We start from the raw sequence: 25,236 nt of genomic DNA, 5'->3' as shown, positions 1-25,236 counted from the left end.
AGTATGCCAGGAGTCTAAAATAACTTCAGTCTTGTCTTCAATTCTTATTCAGGATATCTGTCTTCAGCAAAAAGTTCAGATGCATAAGGACTTGAGCATTTCATGAGTGCAGCTCTGTAAAAATACCTACTTGCTGTTCAGTAAACAAAACCTGAAAGTTATGCTGGCCCATAAATTTGAGTAAGTGCTCCTAGTGCAGATGCTATCGAGCACCAGCATCCTGCATCAGCTGTTTAAAGCCCTGCTGTAAGGAACGGGATGACTCAGGGAATTGGTAATGGGATCCAGAGCCTTTCACCCCCGGGTCAATGGTTATAATCTGAAACAGACGGAGAGAGCCCGGGAGTCAACGCCATGTCAGCCCCGTCTCCTGCCTGCAGCCAAACCCATCTGTGGCCTCCAGACAATTCCTGCACAAGAAACACTGCAATCACAACAGGCAGGAGAGAAACCCCTGGCACTGACAGCTGGCACCAGCAAAAGAACAGGAAAGCCAAGAAATCGTCTGGGGAAATATGCAGTGCTTTTAAAATAAGTAAGGGGAAGTGTTTCAGGAAAGAAGTTAAGGGGAAAATGGTTTGCAGCAACTTTTCATCTTTCTATGGCACTGACAATTCTCGAATCTACTTGAAATTTAAAGTGTTCACCCCTCACACAAAATGTCAGACAATGCTAATTTTGTGTCCCATAAATACGGAGCAGAATCCTTAACCTGCACATATCAATACGCTCTGTGATGTCACCTCTGTAACTACACACAAGCTTCAGCTGCCCTGACATAGCTCAAACCTGCAGAGAGATGTGTGTCACCATCACAATAAGAGCCATTCAGACTTATTTTCAGATCTGTTAACAGCTTTTTGCTGAGGCTTTCCAGGGATTTGCTCCATGTTCTGATCTTTGTGTGTCATTGTACAGCCTCAGCCTGTTGCTCCATCACACCCACCTCCACTCCCAAGGTGACAAACTGCACTGCAAAGCCCTTGCAGAGTTTAAATTTCAAAATGCTGAACACCACTTCCCATGCAGCAACAGACTTTCCACTATGGAGAGGCTAACAGTGAATAATTATCAAAAACATGAAGGAAAAAAAGCATGGTTCAGTCATTCTGTATTGATCTGAAACATGTTTAACCTCACCACCAAGAATATCAGAGAAAAAGACACCAGAGGTACGTTGATCTGGGACACATGGTACTGCTTTCTGGAAAGATGATCAGGATTAATTTATTCTGCTGTTTATTGTTTAACTCTAAGAACAAGTGACGGGAGCCCTGTTAATCTTTAACTGTGACAACAGTGACAAATCTATCAACCTGAAAAATACTCTAGTGTCTCAGCTCATCATACACAATGTTTCAATCACCAGGAGAAACGTATCAGACTATCAGAAACTTCCCTACAATCACATGGATGGACTTTTATTATTACACTTAATACTACTCTGAATGAGCCAATACGATTTCTTTAGCTGTTCTGTACCTTTTAAATTTATAAAAGTTCAGATATGTTAAGCAGGAATCATGAATTTTTAAGATAACTTATTTTCCTTTCATAAAACCTGCACTATTTACCTTGATTACCAAATGACAAAGGTCAGCTAATAGAAATTAGGCATGTTGGTCCTCTCTAACCTCCACAGCATTTTTATTTTAGAGTGCCCCTTTAAAGCAAGATGTTACAAGTAGTAACTTTGTTAATATTTTTCTTCATGTCTACTGAAGTTTTTTTCACTCCTCAGTTGTGACTCATGTCTTGTGAATTATGCATATGAGTAAAACATATGGAAATATTTTTGTTAAGTGGAGATTAAGCTTTGACTATCTTTTCTTCACCCACTCTTTGAATGTAAAAATACTCTTTTGGTGGTGAAAAAGAGATGCATTTCTTAATTTCCATTATTTCCTCCTAGTTTATGCTAATACCTACAAAGACTGGCAAAAGAGATGCATTTCTTAATTTCCATTATTTCCTCCTAGTTTATGCTAATACCTACAAAGACTGGCAGGTTCTGTACCTAGAAATAGTTTTCACTAGAATAGTAAAGAAATTAATGGGTTTTCTTGACTAGTGGGTTTTTTTTTTAAATTCCCTTTAAAATGAAATTTAAATAAGAGAAGAATATAATTTAAAAATGAAAAACATTTAAAAAAATACTTAGGTGGGTTTCTTCTCCCCATCCCCACCCTGCATTTTGGAGTAGGCAAAGACAAAAAAATATAAAGAAAAAACTTACTTTGAAACTGGTGTGATATCAGCCAGTGCCAGTCAGCTGAAGAGGCATTTGTCTTTCTCAACTCTCTCCTGAGTTTTTTTTGGTGCAGGCAGATTTATGAGGTCAACACCAGGATTTTGGCACCTGTTTTCCCACCAGTTTTTTAATGAGAGAAGAGCATCCAAATCCTCTTTGGACAGCTTTCAAAACAGCAGTCCCAGCTCCTTCATTAAGCTTTTTTTGGGGGACACAAACGTGGCTATTCCAGCGCTCAGGACCATGGGACCTTTCCAGGGTGGGGCAGCCACGGGACGACCGCAGGGGGAGAGGTGCAGACCAGAGTTGGGGTTGTCCCTGAGCCCCCCACGCTGATGGATGGACCCTCACCCACCTTCAGCCCCTCCTCATCCTCACAAGGATCCCCAGCACCAGCGGGAATTAGGAACACTCGTGCTGGCAGCCAGCTCTTGGTAGGAAAACCAAACCCACACACCTCGACTCAAAAACCTCCTCCCAGCCCTGAATCACATTTGTGCCCTCTGGAAATGCGTCCCACCCACCATGGCATTTACTTAGGTCATCCCTCTAACCCCACCTCTCTCATCTATACTGAATTTTAAGTTTCAATAGGTACATATACAGGAAAATGATGCCCTGCTTAATGTGTTCAGTTTTCTGAATTTATCTATTAATGTTGGATCCCTTGCTGTTGCACATGCACCTTATACTTTTATGAGTGCCTTTTCCTGCAGCTGTCATGCAAATAACTGTATATTTTAGATGGCTGAGATCATACCTAACTGGGTTTTCAAATTTGACTGTGATTTGGCCCAGAGGTGAGCTGAGTTGTCCCCACCAGGACTGCTGCTTCCTCAGCAATCCTGGCCTGTGACAAAATGGGGGAAGGAAAAGGGGCAGAAAAGAGAGGCAGAAAAGAGGGATTGGAGAGGAAAACAGACAGGTATCTTGCTCTCTCCCACAACAAATGCATCCTTGCTGAGCGGAGGAACATCATTCCCAGAGGTCAGCATGAATACATTTCTCACTTGCATTTGCCTAAACCCAATTACCAGCTACTTGTTGGTTTGTTGGGTTTTTTTAAGCAGTCCTTTTTGATATTCATAATCTCCATGAAGATAATTCATGGCATTTTGTCCAGCATTTTCAGCTTGTGGAGCAGAGCTGGCTGAACTTCTTGCAGAGGGCGCTGGATTAAATGCAGGTAAGGGTTATGAATGGTGAGCTGTAATTTACTGACTGCTGCAGGGAGGAGACAGAGGGCATGGTGTGGTTTTCAAGGCATGAATTAGAGTTCTCTGGTGAAATGAGGGTGCTTTGAGCTGATTAAATTATAAGAAATGTGCACCTGGGCCACATAAAGATCTGACGTCCTCTCCCTGGAGTTTGACTGATAATATAAGTGATGTACATCATAATTTCTGCATCATCTGAAAGTTTAATACATGTAATTGTGAGCTGCTTTTCTTCTCTGAAATTGCAAACACAGTGAAATTGCAGGCTTGGTGCCACTGATGAGTCATTGTTGGCCTGCTGGATCTGTATTACAATGGCCATACACAAAGAGAACCATGACACCCCAGTTTACCATCATTATCTGTTTCCTTTTGAGTTGTTTCCACAGCTGAGCAGCTCAGACAGAGCCTGGGTCAAGTAGCAGGGGGAGGAGGAGTTGAAATGGCAGCTTTTAAGGGAGATGAGTTAGGTATGATCTCAGCCATCTAAAATATACAGTTATTTGCATGACAGCTGCAGGAAAAGGCCCTTACAAAAGTATAAGGTGCATGTGCAATAGCAAGAGATCCAACATTAATAGAGAAATTTAGAAAACTGAACGCTTTAAGTAGCAGGGCATCATTTTCTTCTATATGTACCCATTGAAATTGAGAATACAATATAGAAGAGAACTATTTTGCTAAAATGGGATCTAAAGATACCTTAATTCCACCGAAAAAACTTCAGCAGTTCAGTTGTTGAAGCACTCCATTGCCAATGATTTCTTCTTTAATCTTGTTTTCATCACAGCTCCAGAAATCTGTAATGTAAATGTAGACACATTATTCTTTTCAGGCACTCTGAATCTGAATTTAAAACCCCCAAATGTTCTAAATTGGGGGTTAACAGTGCTTTTTAAACAGTTGAAAGAAAAGAAATTACCAAAAGAATGTACTCTTTCTTTAGAATTAAAATGGGGGGAGCTGAGGAGAAACATCCTTATTTACTAGATCAAATAGAGTAATATTCATGTTCTTGAACATGATAATAAAGAAATATTCGGGCAACCAGTGTTATTGGCTTCACAAAAAAAAAAAGAAAAGAAAGGAAAACAGGCACAGATTTTGTTCCCAGTTTTGCTGATGTAACAGTAAACCCCCTTCTGTTAAAAGCAGAAATTTTCTTCTCTAATGTGTAAAACCTTCAAGGTGGAAAAAATTTTTTTAGCATAGCTTCATCCTAATTAGAAAAGGAATCCAACATATTTCAGCTGGTACCAGGGCTTACCATAATTTCTACTCTGAATAAAACCGAAACCCATTATTTTCTCCACGAGACAAAGTGAAAATAAGGAGATCTGAGAACCTGTACAAGTCAGATTTCAGGTACAACCAATAACAACTCTTTTAGGATAGGTTTTAAGGATTCACCATTTCCTTCTTCAGTGATTGATACAAAGGGAGAAGTCCAGTTTAGAGAAAGCAGAAGGAAAATCCCATGGAAATCCCTGGACAAGTGCTCTGACTAGAGAGAAAAGAATTGTATATTGCATTATTTTTCTTCAGACCACAGAACCAACTGAGAGACAAAGTATTGGTTTTGGAGTCTGGCTTGCTGGTTTTTATTCTGAACTCGACAGATAAGTATATTAAATTCATGTTTATGAATAAGAGCTAGTTAAATTTTAAAATTATTTCAGACAGAGGACACTTTCATGATCTGAAATAAGAAATTGAGGCCTGGCAATATATGGCTGTGGCATAAAAAAAGAAAAAAGGCTTATGGTCACTTGGTAAATAAACATTTTCAGTCATCCCTAGCAGTGATACCAGTGTGGACAAAATCACTTCACTCCAGCTGGTGCTTTAGCAACCTTTCCTCCACCACCCCCCCAGATTACGAGAAATAATCAGAAAAAAATAAGCCAAATGAGCAAATGTACATGTAAAGTGTTGAAAGTAGGCTGGTCCAGGGAACAATCATGAACTGGACACAAAGAACATTGAGCCATAAACGAACAAAGCAGAAGGACACAACTGCTTATTTATTAAACAATGCTCTGCCTGCCTTACTTTCAGTCCACAGCATCTTAAAACAGCCTCATTGGGACCATTACCAGAGCAAATTACTGCTCAACATGAATAAATGTGGAGAAGTCTGGGTCTAAGCTTTTAAGTGGTTTGGGTTTTGGTGGGGTTTTTTAACATTTTAATGGGTTTTTAATTGTTTTTATTATTATGCACAGCTACATCATAGGGGCAATTCTCTACAGATGAGGCTGAGCTGAGCTCTCTGTTGAAAGGTCAAGGCTTGCAAGTGTTACTAATTAGGGACACAGGCACAGAGTGAGTTATGTTTCCTTAGATAAGGAAAAGGAAAGAGAACCTAGCTGTTGTTTAACATTACATGAAATCACTTGTGCTTCTCCATAGCTAGAGTTTAAAAATATCATGTGACAGATGTCCTGATTCTGAAGCTGCTTTCTGCCCTACCCTGTAGGTGCAGAATCACAAAAAAATGAAGGCAGGTATACACTAGGCTATTTCAAACTTCAGGAGAAAGCTTATTTATCACAAAGGTTTTGTCAGTCTCCCAAGAAGAGGGGCTAATATGGGATTTCTCTATCAGAATGCAGCTCAATGAATCAAATGCCAGTGCGGAGGAGGAGGTGATGAGAATGCACCAGGTACAGAGAAAGCAGGAGGGGATACACAAAAGCTGAAAAGTCTATTTTGTGAGATCAGAGAGGTGACAATTGAGACCACTGAATCAGAATGATCTTTCCAGGCTGCAATCCTCATCAAGGTGAGGGATGCTCTCTTTGAAGGAAAAAAATGTTACAACAATTACCTGCTACAGCTGGTACTTAAGTGTAACTGCAAACGAGGACAAAAGTTGACCACTGCTGGAGCCAACCTTTCCTTACAATATCAGAAATCCCTGTGAATATTTGGAATTTCAGAACTAATGGCCTCTGATGGCCATACACATTCTAGTGAGACAAAGGGTAATGCCTGCTACTCAACATTTTGCATTGGATATGGGCTCACACCTTCACCCTGTACAACTCTCAAGCAGATCAGCTACTGACAAAGTGAAACAAAGCTTATTAAAAGGGCAATGTTAAAAAAAACCCCACAACTTATTCGAGAATGAAAGTTAATTGTTTCCTTCCAAATCACAAGTTAACCCAGCAGGTTGAGACTCACCTCTAAGACAAACAACCACACCTGAGTTCCTGTTATTAAGGTGATGGAGACTAGGATAATTCACAGAAGTGAATGCAGCGGTTGCACTCCTGACAGCTTTAGATTGCCTTGTCTAAATTAATAACAACTCTGAATAAAAGCCATCAAGTCCAGCTGTACAGTCTCACACTTAACTTTTCCATTAGTGTCACTGGTCTCCCAGGGGTCTCTTCTTGTACTTCATATGTTTATGGACAAGACGTAAATGACCCTGTATGCACCAGCCGGTCTCAGTGAGCATCTCTCTCCCTCTCCTCCTCTGCTATCCATCAAAACTCTTCCCTGTGATTACGCCACATGCCAGAAACACAGTCATACCTTGAAATGCTAAATGGAAAGCATACCAGCTAATCTGGGAAAGCTTATTCATGCAGGCTCGGTGTGAAGCAGGGGCACTGCAGCTGATGAGGCTGTTGCACCTGCGTGTGTGAGTGGCACAAGTGCCTCTTGCAGACAGATCCCTCCCGCTTTCCACTCGGCTTTTCCTTTTTCCTGCCCAGCAGGCAGGGAGTTTATGAGAAATAGGGGGTGTGCATGATGAAGGCACACACCGAATGTGTGAAATAATAAACCTCTCACCTCCACTCAAGTCTCAGAGAGGCACAGCTCCTGTTGTGAGGCTCTGGATGTGGTGCAGAGCTCTGGCTCAGGGACTCTTGCTCAACCTGGGATGGGGTCATCAGGCTGCCTGGGGAACACAGGTAACACTGGAATCAGCATCACCACCAATAACATCTCTTTATTCTTATGGATTGATTTATTTTGTCACTGCAACCCAAAAGATCAAAGAATCTTTGACAAAGAGATGTTGTTAAATGGGTGGTTCCCAATTTTATTAAAATGTTCATTTCTAGAGTTGTACTTCGGCCCTTAAAGGAGTTTCAGGAAGGTCACTGGAGGAAAAAAATGCTTTTCAAATATATACATTTGCTGAAAACTAAGTAACTGAGTGACGGATTAAGGCCTGAAATTCACAGCAAACTGGGCTTGGCTGCTCCCAATCACAATTCTGCTGAGGGACAGGAATTAGCCTTCACAATGCTGCCTGCTGATCTGGTCAGCAGCCTGTCTGTGGCATTTACTGTTAGCTGCATCATGTGGCCTGATGGGTTTATGATGGGGACAAACAAGCCTTAAGGAGTAAAACATGCCTATAGAAACTGATTTCCAGTGTGACCTATGGCAGGATTAAAGTGAGGTCTCCAAAGGTGAAAGGGGAGTGTATCCATCAACTGCTCCTTGCAAGCACCCCCTCAGCCACACAGCTCATATCCAATACAATTAATTACCAAATCAGCTTATGGACACAAGACAATGAAATACTATTTATTGATTTGCATTTTCATCGAAAGGCAGGAAAAAAGCCAATCAAGCTGGTTTGGTGTGGAAATTTCAAAGCATTTGTCTCACATATAGATAATACATTGAGGATTTATTGACACTATAATGAAATCTTGCGGCCCATAAATATTGGGCTTTCTCCTTTCTACAAAAGGAAAGAAATTTCAGCACAACAAAGCATGTGTTATAGATTCTGAAATGATCCTCTCTGCACACTTATTCCAGATTTCAGAGTGCCTGCTCATTTTCTATCACAGCACTTGCAAGAGGCTTAAACTAAATTGAAATAAAAGGCAATATTAATTCGAAATTAAAAGCGCTCTGTTTCAGCACATGCAGTGTCAAAATACCTGTCTGTACTGAAGGGGAACTTTCAGGCAGAAAAAGCCTCAGAGGAAAAGCTTTGGTGAATGGCCTAAATCAGGGTTAAAATAACTCTAAAACAAATATTAGAAATATACCAAAATTCAGCATTATTAAAATTCTGCTTATTAAAAATTCTTTCCAAAAAGAAAACTTCAGAAAAAAAGCAGAACAAAAGCATATTATAAAACAGCTTAATGGTCTGTTCTCTACTATAAATATAACTGTTTGACAATATAATTATGCAAACAGATCTAGGCTTTTATTGAAAATTCAGCAGTAGCAGGAAAATGCCAGAAAGAGGCAAAGTCTCAGCACCAAACTCAAAAAAACTTTTTGTCACGCTCCTCATTCTGTTTGGAGACACCAGCAAATAGTGCAAAAGTTCCTGGGAAAATTTCCCCTTGTCCAAATGAATTTAAGGAAAAAAAAAAAAAATCAAAGCACTATCAGAATATTCAAGGCAGTAACAAATATTAGCATGGGATTAGTCCAACGAAAACTTTTACACAACCAGGACATCTCACTGTTTGTCTGGACTTCAACAATTAAATTTTTTTCTCCTTTTTTTCTAAAATTTGAAATACTTTCATTAGGCACGATTTTGCTTGATGACTTTTAGATTTGCAGCTCAGGCACTGATTCTGCAGAAGCTGTACAAATACCCTGAAGTCTCAAGTCTCTGACTTCAATGCAAATTAAGCCTGTTTTTGAATGGGTACTGCATAAAATAGATTATTGTTGCAAATATTTGGAATTCGAAACTCACTTCCCATTTTTGTCCCACAGAATTAACATAACATTTATTGCTCCAGTGAATATTCCCTTTATATTCCTTAGAATATTCATGGAAATTAAGTGGAAGAGAGGTACAATCAGCTTCATTGAAAATTCAAATGAATGTTTTCTATTTTTGGCAACATTCCTCACACATCATTAAAAACCAAAACAGTTATTCCATGCGAAATGCAAATACAAATAAACAAACAAAAAAATGCCCAGGGACTCCTTCTCCCTGTCATTGAAACTATCTCCTCCTGCCACCCTCCCTCCTCCTTCTCAAGGAGGAAGATTCCCTGGTGACACAGGAGCCACATCATTTTGGGACTTGCTGCTCCCAAGAGATTTGGTTGATGTGGGCCAGCAGCTTCCAGGAGAAGGAAAAAGGGTTGAGGATACAAAATGAATGCATAAAACAAGCTGGTACCAGAAAGAACACAGCCTACTCTTCCCCTTATTGATTTCCTTCTCCCCTGTCAGCTGCATGTCATGTACAATGGGCAGATGCCTAAAAATGGCAAAAATAAACTCAAGAAATGAATTTTATGATGTGGTGATACTCTCCAAAAGGAAAGTTGCAAAATAAGTCGTTGTATAAAGCCACCCAGGGGCTTTGTAATTTAATTTTTTTCCCAACTTCTGCTTCTTAAAAACTGCTGCTGTCTTCAAACACCACTTTTCACAGTAAAATCAAAACTATCTTTTCACATTAGGACTTGAAATCCCTGACACTGAAAATAGACTGAATCCAACAATGAGGTCCAAGGAAGTGGCACATTCCGGTGCCACGTCTAAGTGGGGGGGAAAACTATGCAACAGCTTATCCTGGCCAAAATCAGGTCAGAAACAGGTGGCAACAAGATCACCAGTTCAGCCCATGACACACAGAACCTGCTGAACACTGAAAATCAGCTCCCACCCTGGACAGAGTGAGAGGAGCACACAGCCTGGGGACACCTGTGTGTCTCATGGTGTGGAGCAGGGAACTGCTCTTCCAAACCAGCAGGACATTCTCCAGAGACAAATCATCCCCCTCCACCTGCAGGCCCACCTTTCCTAACCTCAGTGCACACAAATAATCTCTAGCTACTTCTCTCTGAGTACTTATTTTGGCTTTAAATATGAAATATTAGGAGAACACCTCACACCACAACACGGTTTTTACAAAGCAACTCGGTGGAGACCACTCTGTCAAACCACAGCTTGGCACCGGTAGCCATGAAAGGCTGCCAGTGATCCATCTGAAACGTCAATACATCGCTTCAAATGTTCTCACTCCAAGCTGCTTGAAGCGTCCAAAGGCAGCAAAATCAAAGAGAACGCTCTCCCTTTTTCAGGGGAAAAAAAAAGAGTGAAAATAAAAAGGCAATTAAGTTTCCCCCTAGAAGCAGCCCCTTCACATTAAAAGGGCGATATTTCAAAAGACAGTGAAAAGGGAGACAGCGTGTGTTTCAGACAAGTTAAATAAGGAATCCAGGACAGAGTGATAGGCCTGTCATGCAGGAAATCTAGCATTTCAACTAAGAGTTAGAAATTAGAAATGAGGTAGAAGCCAAATTAGTTCTCTATGCACAGTGCCCACCTAAGAGAAGAGCACCCAGAAAGCACAATACTGGCAAAGGCACTTTCATGCTCCTCTCCCGAATGTGAACAGAACTTTTGCTCTGGATCTCATCAAATTATTAATTGTGAGAGAAAAGGACAGCCCAACCAGGACGTGGCAGCTGATGCTGGCCTAAAAACCAGATTAAAAATAAATAAAATTCAGTGCTTGGGGACAGAGGTTTCTTCAGGCATCTCTCACAGCCCCACGCAGAGAGCAAAGATTTTGTCGTGCATTTCCACCCCACCGTGGTGGTACCATCATTGCTGATGGCACCCCGGGGCTGGCATGGGAGGAGCTCCATAATTCTGAGATATTCCCTCGTGCTCCCTTCCTCTCTTCCATGAGAGCCCCTCGTTTCCAGGCCTCTTTTATCTCCTTTTCCCTAAAAAGCCAGTCAGGAGCACAGCTGGGATGCAGGGGCTGAGTCTCTTTGGGCTTTCCACCCTCTCTCTCTCTTTGAAAGCACCAGGAGCTGTTGTGATGTCAAACCTACAGAGACAAGGACAGGAAATCTGTACCCCTCAACCAGACCAGCTTCACTTAAAAGAGAAAGCCCCTGGGGAACAGAAAATTCTGCACAGGATAAATATCCAGAAAAATCAAACAAAATTTCCCTTTGGAATTTTTTTCCACTGGTTTCTATGTACTGGCACAAAGTCTTAGACCACTGAAATTCATGTGTTTTTGGGAAGGATGCAAAAACAAGCAATGAGAAACCAAATACCATGCAAAAGTCTCTGTTTCTGGTAAGACTGCTCTGAGTTTATATTGCCTGTCATTTTTATCTGTGTAGGAAATTATCTATAGCTTTAATGTGAGATTAATGGAGTTGAGCACTTCTGGATCACTGGCAGTGGCTACCATGCTGCACAGATATTTTTGTAAGCCCTCCATCTGGCATAAATTTCACAAGCACTTCTAAAAAAAAAAAAAAAAAGGAAACACTTCACAGAATTAAATAAAAGTTCAACAATTTTTTAAAAAATAATATTTGAGCAGTGGGGAAGAAAATAAATTATTTATAATGAATGTATGTATCCATATGCTGAGCATGTATTCTTTGATGTTATTGAATGTTTATAATCTAGGAATAATATGACTGCTTTGAAACTCCATCCAAGAGTCTCAAGCACAAAAAGTACTTTTGTTCCTGCTTGTTCTGTTCGTCATTTTTACCCATCATGAGCATATCTATTATCCCACACTGCTAAAAGTTTCTAAGAGTTTTTTTCTTTTTTTTTTTGAGACTACCAGAAAATGTAATAAACTTTTTAAAGTTATTACTTTACTTATTACAGAGCATTTCTGTAAAATGTAATCATATTTCAACCACTCAAAAGAAAAAAAAAACCCTTTTTATCAAATTCAACATTCCCTTAAAATAATACTTCCAGATATTACTCAAAACCTTCAACTTTTTTGTTCCATTTCCATAAAGTTTGAGGTAAAAATTCCCAGAGATGAATGGTATCTCGAGGTAAGAAGACAATGGTCACAGAGCATGCAGTGTTTGAAAGGCAGGTGAATATTTAAAGGCTTTTATCACAGCTTTATTTGCTGCTTTCATCCTCAGGCTTCTTTTCCAAAGTTCCCTCATTGCAAAAAGTGACAAAATTAAAAGGATGGCTCATTCTAAGTGATTTTCCTTTGAAGTGCTTTATATGGGCTAAAGACCCATCCTGAAACTGTCCCTACCCCTGCAAATGCAGGAATAAATGTAAACTGCTGGAATGGGAATAGTGCAAGAATTTCAATACACTGCACCACCACTGCACTGACACCAGTAGGAAACCTGATGAACTGCCAATGGATTTGAAAACTGATGATCTTATTAAAGCTCCTGATGCTGGTGGGATCAGCCAATGTGGTTTAACTCAAAGGATATTTTAAAGATTTTCTATTTAAGCTGCAAATCCACACAGCTTTCAGGTTTTTTTCAAAGACTTATTGATGTCTTTTGGGTTTTTTTACATCTAGTTTTGTCTTTTTTTTTTCTTCTTTCTGCTACCAAATTCAATAATGATATCAAGATACATTTTGGCTTTCCCTTTTCTGAGTTTTCTCTGCTTTTTTCTGAAATAACCTTTCCTGCTATTTTGTAAAAAGCAACTCGTACAATCCATCATTTCTCACAATAAGGGACTAAGATTCCAATTTCACAGAAGTGTGATTTAAAACATGGCTCTTTTCCCCAAGAACTCCAGCAGTCATTTTTGTATTGCATCAGTTCCTTAGGTCCCAGTTGGGCCGGAGTTAAGATCTGTGCAAACACACAAATGCAGGGGGTTCATCTTTGAAGTGGTCACTCAGCATCACCCAATAAAGGACTATCAAAAAGGAAAAGTGCTTTTGAATTTTTCCTCATTTCCATGTGGTGCAGAAGCACACCAGCTTTTGCTTAATGTTAAGACACCCTTCAAAGCTACAAAACTTAAAACATTTCTTAATGCTGTATACACTGAGACAATTGGACAATACTTCAAAGCTCTTGGGTTTAAATCTTTTGGTACCACTACCATTCAAGCAAAAAGTATTTATACAACATTGTCAAACAAAAGTTATTTTGCAGCTAATCTGACATAGTTTTGGAACAGAAGATAATAAAAATCTATTGCATCCTGTTTATTTTTGGAAAAGGGTGAAACGTGATCAGATGGGGCGTTTAAGCTCTGAAAAACCTTAAAAACATTCACGTTGTTTACATGACTTCAATATCGAGCATTTATCAGCTCTGAACCAGGAAAGGTACAGAATAAAATTCAACAAGCTTTCCAAAAGAGTGCAGTAAAGGATCTGATAAGGCCAGCTGAATATTCATCAAGCTCTGAGACTCGTAAGCCACTCCTGACGGGGCATGTGAACCAGAAACACTAAGATGTATTCCTCTATAAATTCACATGATCGAGAAACACTCCAAAAAATTAAGATCATGTTCTGCCCAGCAGCCTCTTACTAATAGGAAAGAAACTTATTGCTGCCTATTGCTTGGCTGGGAGCTGGAAATCCTTTTACTAATTCATTCCACTACTACCGAGAAGTTTATGTGAGCATTTTCCACAGGTTTGGGAAGTGTTTAATCATCAGCCTTTTTACATTCATTTCCTTCTAATTCAGCTGCCTTAGAACAAGAGGTAAATGCATCCATGCCCATAAATGTTCAGTCTTTCCTTTCCTGCACCACCTCCCACTCTTGTAACAGCCAAAGAGTGGTGAAATAGTCCACACAGCAGCCTAAAAAAATAACATAAAACCCACCATAAAACCTACCTGTCCCTGCTGCTTACAATCCTTGTAAATATCACTGCTGATTTATTTATTTGTTTTAATTCCATGGCTTTTAATCCATGTTTTGGAAACCTAATAATTCATCTTTTCCGGGCATATCATTAGTTTTATGAAGTAAAATCACTCACTTTACTCTATGTAATATACTAGATATTTAAATAAGCCACTATTTCCTGAACGAGAGCGATGGGCAGGATATTGGGTGAACACATGAAACTCAAAGATCTGAGTTTTCAATTCAATCAGCAACAAAAGCGTTGCCCTCCAAAACAGCTTTTCAAGCTTTCCTTCAACAACCACTTCCTCATAAAAAGCAGACAGATCTACCTTCAGCCTGATGTGTTTGTCAAACTGTCTGACATTGGAAATCAACCTAGAAAAAGAAGATTTTAGCACTATTTTTTAGAGCTGGACATATACCCTTGGACAGAAGCACACAGGAGCTGGAAATTTTGACAGTTCAATAACCCATTGACCATCTCCAGCTGAGGAGAACAAGAACCTCTCAGGGCTGAGATTGAGCCCTTGGGTTGGATATGGGGCCATGCAGCCCACCAGGTTTCTGACCTCCCCCTCCCAGTTCCCAGCATCAATCTAGGTCTCAGTAAGAGAGAATACTTATTTTGTCTGTAGTCAAAAGAGAACTGTCAGGCACTGTAGAGCACCAGGCACAGCCACTGATCAGTGCTCCCCATCTTAGGTGAAATGAGAAATCAAATTCCCAGTGTAACTTAAAGATGAGCATAAATTGAAGGCTCTCTGTACTCTGGATAACCCATGGCATTGCAAAATTAATTTCAAAGCTAATATCCTGTCTCATCCTCAGCATGATTTTTCCTGAGTTTATATTTCACCGTTATTCCATAACAAAGACAGTTTTAATTCACGTTCTTGAAATCAAAGAACCAAAACCATAAAACTTTGTTGCATATATTTGAGTCTTGCTAGGATTGCAAGGAAATACAATGAAAAACAACAAAAATATTATCATGACAGTTAAACACTTTGGTTCAGGCCCACATCCAAACACATTCAATGTAATTCTATATGGGTGCTTGGAAAATATGACTTTCTTCAGAGCTACACACATTCCATTGGACAGCACACATATTCCACAGCTATCAAAACACTAATTCCTATTTAAATCAGTAATTTACTGTTCCTTGTTTAGATTTCATAAACCTACTACAATATTAATAAATAGAGAAACAATTTCTGAACAGAGACTATTGAAGCAGAAAAGTAGCTTCTATTTTTTAGTTCCATTTTCTGTTCTTCCAAGTGAGTTAAGCAGATCCTAAGTGTCACTGAAAGTGACTTTTGAAATCCATGCAAGAATGTCAGCAATTCTACTGCTCGTATATAATTTTCTACATCCTGAAAACAGTGATTTACGTGGAAGTAGGACTGAAATGTCATGACACAGTAGAATTACAATTGCTTGGATGTTTAAACTGTACTTTTCCTGTTTTTGAATGTACTTTGGTTCTTTTAAAGGTGAGATTATATCCCAAATTCCTGAGGTTTATGAAGATTACTTTTAATAGAATTGTTAAAATTCTTGTAGCTTTTAGCAGCAAAATGTAACTATTACATTATCAATAAAAACAAAACAAACCTTAAGCTTAATTCCAGCATCACTTCTAGAACAAAGGCAAACAGATTTGAATTTAACTTAAATATTGCAAGTTTGAATCAGTAGAATCAGAGAATCATCAAGATTGGAAGAGACCTTTAAGATCATCCAGTGCAACTGTCCACCCAGAACTGCCCCTGTAGCCCCATAATACCTAAACAGTGAAAAAAATTTGTTTAAGATCAAATCTGAATTTCCCCTGTCTCATCGTAGGGACATTTCCTGGCATCTGTAGGCATGGCAGAAGAGAAGGAACTCTCCTTTAATATAGCCAGTAAATAACTAAAAAAACCCCAGCTAAGCACAACCTGCATTTAAAAAGGACAGAAATAATCAAAATAGCAAAAAAGAGTAGCAAACTTTTCTAGATATTACTCCGGCTAATGAAGTGAGAGGTAAAAGTAAACTGTCTGAAAAATATTTTGCCATAAAATTGTGTTCTGGAACAGTCTCCTGCCAAATGAGAAGATAACAACAGAGGCCCTGAAGGATTTGTTACTGTGACTGATTTTGTTTAAGGGGTTCATACAAATTGTTTGGAAAAATGAAAGTGGCTGTAGATTGTCAAAAACTGCAGATTTATTAAAGAGAGCAGTAATGGATGGAAGCCTATCAGGGGTAGGAAATAAACACGAGGAATCTGAACAGGGTAGGACAATAGGGATTGAGAGATCATGTGCAGTGTCAGGAGATATGATATAATGCCTTTAGGGAGGCCCAGCAAAGGATTAAAAATAACTCAAGTTTGACAAGTCACAGAGAAGATGAATCACGGCTAATGACAAAAAGAAACAGCATGAAGACAGGATCACACAATTTGTGTCGTGCAGCAGTAAGGAAGTCAAAAGGTCAGTGGAGAACTGGGAAGTGAATCAGGCAGCTATGCCGTGGATTCTCATCAAATAAACAGTTTTCAACTTTTAGGAGAACATTTACAGACTTGGTGCGCTTTTAAAAGGGAGCAGTGATTTTTTTTTGAGAAAATTCACCTTCAGGCTAGCCAGGATTTTCCTCTTTTTTCCTCTATCAGGGCTGCATAACACAGTTGGAGAAAACAACAGTTGGAATAAACACTTAAAACAAGAAATTGGTCAGCGATTACCGTGATGCACATACCAGGGGCAAGGGAATGGCAGTGAAATTCCTCTTCTCTCTTTTGGCAGATTATCTATTTAAGAGAGTGCTTTACAAAATGTTTGCTCTGTTGTTGTAGTCAGTTTCTTTGGGAATGTTTTTTTTATGGCAGGGAAAATGGGGAAAGGAAGAGGGGACAGCAATTCTCACACAAGAACTGTTCACAAACTAAATTATCTGAAAAGGGAAAAGTACCATTTCCATAAGAGGCAGAGCAACAAGCAAAAAAGCTCTGAGAATTTCACAGTTAGAAGACAAAACTGTTGCATCCAGTGAGATTCTACGACTCTCACATTTTCAAACCCATGCACAAAAATAGATACTTGCACCCTCCTGAAATCCAAATTTTTTTTCAGAATTCTTCTTACCATTTTCTATAGTGCTCACCCTCAGGGCTTCATCCTGTGTTCCATTACAATAATTCTCAAAAACTACATGTTGTAAAGTCATATTTATGCCACACATTGAACTATTTGTACTTACCATTACCAGTTAGAAATATCTCTTATGGCAAAATTATACTAAGAAAAAAAAATAGAGCAGATTTTTCAACTGTCAAATAATGGTTCAAAGTAAATATATTTCCCTCAGAAGAGCAAGATTTTCTTTCTTCTTTTTTTTCCTTAAAAGATATGCACTGGCTATGTGAATTGTGCATAGCTTTGAAGTAAAGCAACTATTCTGTCTGAAGGCATAAACATTAAACATTAGCTTTTATTCAAAGAGTGATAAATTGTATTTATGTCACTTAGATATTAAAATACATTAATATTTTATTTTGTTTCCAACTGCTGGGATTTCTTGACGTTTTGTGGGTTCTCAGAAAAATGAAATTATGGTTCCAGGCTTGGTTTCAGGGCAGGATACTTCAAAATCACAAACCCAACTTATTAATGATGGAAGAAGAGTTTTTGGTTTGATATATCTGTAGACTCAATTCATGCACGTTACACTTGAATCTGCCTGTGAAAGTGAGTGATCAGAAACCTCACATTTTTCAATAAAAACATTATTAGAAAATCCTCTCAACACATTTTTTCTTGTTTTACTGTGAAAGGGACCAGTCCATGTTGTATTATCAATTTTTTTTGGGCAAAATTGAGACTGAAAAACAGTTTCAATTAGAAAAAAAAACCCGAACTCCAATTCTCCATCCTTATAGGTAGAGTGACAACCACACAACACTTGCACATATTAAGGTCATTTTCCATCTTTCCCACAACTTCCAAGGACATTCTGATGGTATGGGGTATTTATTTTTATTTTAATGATAAGTAATCATTTAAATCTTCCACATAATTTTAAAAAATTACCATGATACTCCTAAGGATTGCAGTACTGTTAAATATGCTAAGGGAAAAAAAGCCAATTAATTTTAAAATGGGGCACTAGAGGGTGAGAGCAGAAGTTTTCTGCTGTAAACTCTGCATTCCAGTAGAGCACCTTGATTCACAGACAGAGCATGTTTCTAACAGAAACAAACATTAACTGCAAAGTACGCAAGAACAAAGCAATAATTTCAAGTTCAGTTACTATTCTAGAGGGCTACAGCTACAAACATTGAAATTAGGATGATAATTCACCTTCCAGTAAGGAAAACCAGCCAGGGAGGTGGCCCTGCACACACTCTTTGCAAGGGTCCATTGAGAGCTCCAAATCTTTGGTCACACAAAAATCATCAGTAACAATCTCGTGTCTATGAATTTTGTCTTGAACAGGGCTCAGAAAGATATTCCTTTTAAAGCTCCATCAATAAATCACTTCTTTAATTCCTCTGTTCTGGAGTTAAAGCTTGGATCCTTACCCAGAATGAACAGACTTGTTGCAAAATAGCTAAAAGCCATCATAATATCTCTTTAATGAATGCAAACCTTATTGACTGGGGGAAAATAAGCCACAATATGAATCAATTTGTGCCTGCTCTGACTGTGCATTTCAGTGCTAATGCTGTACAAGATAAGCCTAACAGTACTTGGGGATAATTTGCTCTTTTAATTTGTTTTGTGGCACAACCCAGGGGTCAAGTTTTATTTTTCTTTCAATTCACAGCACAGCAGACCCGAGTAGCTCAATTTTTTTTTTTTTTTTTTTAATATATTTACCTATTTGGTTTCCATATCTGGCACAGGGCAGACCATGCCTTCTCTTCACAGAACCATCCCCCAGCACCTTTTCACCTATGCCCACTACCAGTCTAAATGTGACCCTCTGATCCAAAATTAGGAAAATCAGCAAGGAAACAGTGGGAAGAAGTTGGTCCTTCAAACTTATCCTGCAGCTACACCTCAGCTCTGAATATAAGGCTTGAGTCTCACCTGACTGCAAATTCTCATTAACACTTGGCAATTTGAACTGCAGTGGTAATTTCACGAGAAGATTTGGCATTAATGGGAGACCAAGGAATAAATAAAGGAAATTGAAAAGTTTTTTCATCCCTTCTTCTTCAGGGCTTTTTTTCACTGTTTAATGCCACCTTCTATTGTACACATTCAATTGTCCCCCAGCCTTGCCCAGGATGGTTACAACTATAAAAGTACCTGAAACTGAACACACACATCTGCTCATAAAACAACTGCCAAGAGAAGTTTCTGTACTGATGCAGAGCCACTCCTGGTCCTGAAAATTTGAATGTTAGCCCTTTTTGATGGCTATAATTAGGGACCAGATTATGGCATTATGTTTAAATAATTTGTCCCAATTATCTGGAAATTCGTGGATACAAATTTATGGAGAGTACTGGGAAGGAGGGAAAGGCAACTGTTACGATTATTAAATTCTAATTCATATCAAGAGACTTAGGCTGCACAATCCTGTCACTTGTACAAACACAAAAGAGGATGCAACACATGAAGTGAAAGACCAATCCCGTGAGGATCACTGGAATGACTTTGAAGAGAACAAAACTGGCACCAGATGAAAAATGAGCCTAAACTTTAACACTACATCTAAGGTACATTAAAAATTGGTCCCATTTCTCTGTCAGCATACAAGCTGTTAAAAGAATTACCACTTAAGGTGCAAGGAATCAGGCCCCCTTTTGTCCCAGGGGATGCAAAGGATGATTATTGAAATCTGATGACAACAAGCAGAAGAATTGAGATGCTCTGCTCTCAGCTCAACACTGGCTGTGACAGGCATCAGTACAAGAAATTGATGATGGGTGAAATCAGCCTCACATTTTCAGATGAGCCTCAGCCCATGTCCACTTTTTGCCTTTTTTTTTTCATTGTTTACTAGGAAAAAAAAATTGTTTCTTAGGCTAATGTGTCTTTATTATCTACTTTCTAACTCTTTCAAGGAGTTATATTCCTCAGCTGTTGGACAGACCCTGCTCATGCACAAAATAAGATATGTACTTTATAAAACTTTTTTTTTTAATCTACTGAATAGATATTTTAAAATAGCTGTTGCCTTCCTTTCCCATTAGAGCTGGCCAAATTCTATGCAAGTGATTGCTTTATTGTGGAGTCCAGCTTTTGGCTCCCTGGTGCCAAAAGGCATAATAGATAAACAGCTGGAGCATTCTCTTCGCTTGGAGATTACATTTGCCAAGAATGCTTTTGACTGTGAAAGCAAACACACACAGAGACATGCACAGACAGGCACACCAGGGAGAGGCTGAGAAAACCATCTCTGGAAAGCTGTAAACATTGCTCATTCCTCCTTCTTTTGGGATGTTCTGCTATGATTAGGACTGGGCTGTGCAAGCAACTCGGAGTGCAGGAGAAAAACCATGCACAGAGATGGAAAGTGAATTCCCTAAGATCATAAAGATCAGCTACAACATAGACAGGAATGGAAGGCAGCAACATCCATACTCTGATTTGCACACCATTCATTCATTCTTTCCCTGTTTCTGGGAAATTTGGATTGTACATTTAACTCCACGTGGATTCTGCCTCTGGTTCAGTGGACACTTACTATTGTGTGAGTCCCCACACATGCAGGCTATGAAAAAGGACTTATTTTAGAAAACACCCAAATGCTACAAGCTGAACTCTTTAAGAAAGGAGAAGCAATGATATAAAGAAGAAAGGAAGTCATGCAGTATTATTTTAGCAGCAGCACTTCAAACCAGCCAAGTGCAGTGGCAGCAATCAAGGCCAGGGAGAAGATGGAAAGATGTGACTGCTTGGATTTAGGGATTCTAGGAGGAAGGTCTGGAGACCATTCCCACACAGCCAAGAATTAGGGTTATATCAAAGATGACATGCAAACAACGTGTCTCATCCACTGAGAGGATCTCCAGCAGGAAAGGGTGGGGGAGAGGTGGAGCCAAGATGAAGGTGCCACCCAAAAACCTGCACTGAGGAAACCTCCAGGGGCGGCAGGCAGGACAGTTCCAGGGAAGTATGTAGGCAAGGGTGGTTTAGAGATAATGTGAGGGGAACCTGAAGGGGCAGGAGCTGCAGACAGCACACACAGAGAGATCATTAAGGAATTCAGAGGTGAGGATGGAAATGGATAGTTTTAAGAGATGGAAGCGTCAAGTTTAAAATTACTGTTGGTGGATGGGGCTCTGAGCAACCTGAGCTGGTTGAAGATGCTCACTGTAAGGGGAGCTTCATCCTCAAAAGTCCCTTCCAACCCAACTTATCCTGTGATTCCACGACAGATTTTGACAGAGTGGGCTTTTAACGGGACAAGAAGAAACTCAGGAGAGGTTTGAAGGAGGAGAAAGTTAGGCTCTGGGCTAAGCTTGTTGGGAGTTTCAAGGACAGGCATTAAGACCACCTGCCCCAAAGAACTGACACTTTCCACAACTGAAGTTCTTGCCCAGTCTGGGGCTTTCCAGAGATCCAACCTTTGTTAATACATGGCTCAAACTCACAGACGAGCTCCGAGTGTGAAATATCCCATCCGGCCTGCAGCACTCACCAGCCCTGAGACAGAAATAATAATAATAACAACGTGGTGAAATGGGATATGGCACACACCATCTGGCAGCTGTGCAAACAAGAAGAAGAACCCTATGAAGAACATTATTACACGTTTGGGGACCTGCTGATTACATTGCACGTCTAAGGTTAGACATTTTGGTGTGTAAAACTTGAGAACACAGTCTAAATTGTGGATAATTTAATAGGTTGCACACGGACTTCACCTCCAGTTTATTAATTCTTTTTTTTTGTTCAACAATACATCCCTTTTTAAAAGACTTTCTTGCTTTTATGGCAAACTACTTAAGCTGCAGTTTCAAACACATGAAGCTGAAAAAAAAGATTTGCTTTTCTGTACCAGTAGGAATATGTTAAATGGTTGGGTCCTATCAAGGTGTTCAGAATTGCCATAGAGCTAAGAGATCATATTTCAAATTCATCTATCACCTGCACAGATGGCAAATCCTCCTCCTCTTAGAAAGACCAAGGGGGTTTTAATTCATATATTTTTACCTTTTTCCCCCCACCTTTTGAAAGAGAACAACAGAAAGTGATTCAGGAGAGTGTGTTAATAAAAAAGCTCTTTAAACCAACAAGCTGATGGATTTTGAAGGACTGCCAGGAGAGTCATTAACAGAAAAATATTCAAAAGGCACTTAAATGTGTTCTCCAAGTTCAATAGATTTGTTTCTGTCACCTCACAAGAAAACAGAACAACAGAGAGCTCAGCCTCATCCCCTGGCTGGTTCTGTGTGCTCGGCAGCACATTTCAATTACCCACTCAGGCCTGCCTTTGCTGCCAGAATTGCTCCCTCTCCATCCAAGAAATGCTCATCTTCCCTTCACCTACCTCACGTGGACTGTTTCTGCTGTTTGAAGCTCTGACTTCTCACTCCTTGAAGCCATCTCTATTTACCAGGGCAGTGTTATTTCATCACACATGATTTGTACGTGGTCCCCTATGCATTCCTGCATTCTTTTTTCAATCTCCTCTCACTGCCTCATGCCAAATCCCTCATCTCTCTGAAATGCAGCGATGTGTACATCACTCTAGTGCTGCAGCAGATGGTGCTTGGGAGATGAGAGATCAAGTTCACAAATAAAATGGACCAATCTAAATTGCAGGTGATTAAGTTTTCAAGTTATGGAGGAGTTGTTTGAATTAGATGCCCCAGTAACTTGGAAACTGACCTCAAGCATCTTGAACCCATGGTCCTACAAGCAGCTGGCCTTAGCATCACCAAGAAAAAAATTTTTCCTCTCAGTTCCCCTCTAAATCCCCTATAAGCAGGAACATTATCAGCTAATATTGATTCTCCTCTTCTTTCACACTGTCTCAGGATTTAAAAGCATTGCTGCAGAATGTGGAGCTGTAGAAAATTTGTTTTCTATGGAGTTCTGTTTCCTCAGGTCTTCTGTCACCCCCACCACAATACCTTTACACCTCTTATATATCTCCTAGCCCAACCCTATGGTTTTCGGCCTCATCTCATCCTTTCTGTGATTGTCATAATCCCAGCTCCTTCCCTCCTGGCTTTTCCTCTTCAATACTCGGATTTCCTTCCCCTACTACATAAAATTTTGGGCTTGTTGGCTCCTTTGGCAAGGAACAGTGCTTGTTGTGACTAGTCCAGCTCTGTGCATTCCAACCATCCTGATGACCACTGCCTTGCTTCTGCCTAGCATCAACATGAATTGAGTCTCTCTTCTGGATCCCAGATGCTGACTTCCACAAACTTCTGTCAAATTTGGCATGTGGAGTGACTGCTTAAGCCTCATTTCCTTAGGAAACCAGCTAAAACATTTCACTTCCTTTCTCTAAACTGGATTAAATAACTGCAAGCTGGATGGTGCAGCAGCAGGACAAACATGACCTGGTCAGGAACGGCGCCAGGGCTCACAGGTGCTTCTCTCCAAGCCTAAGGAAAACAGCTCATGGTGTTGACTCATCTTTCAGCCCTCAGATTCTCCTAATTGCTCAGTGAATTATTCACCTCAGCTTGCTCTTCCCTCCCTCACTCCTCTCACACCTACTTTGCTCTGAATTTGCGTTCGACACCTTCTCCTGAAGCACCAACAATAACAAGATCAAAAGGTTTGCTCCCATTTCCACAGCATCAAGGACAGACCCTTCTGAGGGCTGGCTACAACACCTGGAAGACAAAACAAAGAAACGTTTTGAAGTCCTGAATGATGAATGAACATGTTGGTAATCAGGGTACCACTGCAATTAATGAAATATCCTGCAGGGGAAGGATGGACCTGTTCTAATGCTGGAGAAGAGCTGAAATTCTTCAAGTATTTGTGGCAAAATACAAAAGGAGGCTGGATCAGCAGTAAATCACAAGCTGGCACAGCACTGTGCTCATTGGCCCTTAATTGAAGTGGGAAAAACACTTTTTTTTTTTTTTGCTGTACAATATATTCCTTTAAAATACACAGAGCACGTAGCACCATAGCTTTTCTCCCACTGAATTCAGCAAAATAAATGGCATTTGAAGTTACCTTCTTAGTAGCACTCAGAGCCTAGCATAATATCTAGTCACAATACTGAAACCAAGGTCCTGAGCTGTTTGAACCAGTCTAAAAGAAAACAGAAATACTCAATTAAATGCTGGCTATAAGATCCTGGGTTTTAAACAGCAGAGTTTGTACATGCAAGGCTGAAAAAACAGCAGTTCTGCCTCCCCAGGTCCTGTCAGCGAAATATTTCAGAGGTTACAAATCTTAATTGGCCACAGCACCACATGTCAGGAAAGGTAAGCAGTGCCACTTGTGTGCCAAGGAGGAGGAAAGGAGGATAATGGGAAGGAGCAAGAGGTCAAGGCTGGGCAGCAGGACAGCCTGGATTAACAGCCAGGCATTGCTGGATCTCAATCCAAGCTGAAAAATCACAGCTTCAACAACAAACAAAAAAATTGGTGGTCAAATTTTATTGAATTTGAGAGACTGTTCTATAATCAATCATGATGGGGGGGTTAAGTCTCCTAAATTCTCACTAGCAGATGCTAATTTACCCTGGAGTTCATCCATGATTGCAGGGTAATTATGAATGCAAATCTTCAACAGCAGTTTCTAAGTGAAGAATTGTGTATACACAATTTTATTCTTTTGCTCTGCCTCCCAAAATAATGAGGGACACACGCACACAAACAAAACCTTTACCAAAGGCCTCCCATTAAAAACTAGAACGTAAATAATATCACACCTAGGAGAGGTGGTGATTGTACAGATGGATTTAAACAAAAATTGAGCTCAACAAATTTTGAACAGATTTTTGTACTGCCAGAGGAAAACAAACAAAAACTAAGCAAATCAAAACACAAAAAAGGACATCCCAGAAACCCAATCAACACACAGAAACCACATTCCCTATAAGGCTTCTACCAATGTTTGGAGAAATAATACTGCGAGTACTCAGTCAAAAGCCCAGTGCCGTTGAGTCCTGCATAAAAGGTAAATGAAAGAAGAAATGGGTAGAGAAATTAGCAAGAATAAGAAGTTCTGGAAGGAAA

General features: G+C 39.7%; 1 long non-coding RNA gene across 1 annotated transcript in view; it reads right to left on the bottom strand.

The window, feature by feature from the left end:
• Positions 1-23,858, bottom strand: part of LOC104689368 — a 30,544-nt gene extending 6,686 nt beyond the window's left edge. The window contains exons 1-2 of the long non-coding RNA XR_751772.3: positions 23,756-23,858; positions 4,171-4,268 (exon numbers count right to left, since the gene is read on the bottom strand). This is a non-coding gene — a long non-coding RNA (uncharacterized LOC104689368). The remainder of the gene's footprint in view (positions 1-4,170; positions 4,269-23,755) is intronic.
• Positions 23,859-25,236: the final 1,378 nt, after the last annotated feature.

Source organism: Corvus cornix, chromosome 1 (genome assembly GCF_000738735.6).
Source record: "Corvus cornix cornix isolate S_Up_H32 chromosome 1, ASM73873v5, whole genome shotgun sequence".
Taxonomy (NCBI): Eukaryota; Metazoa; Chordata; class Aves; order Passeriformes; family Corvidae; genus Corvus; species Corvus cornix.
This window is presented reverse-complemented; position numbering and strand designations above follow the sequence as displayed.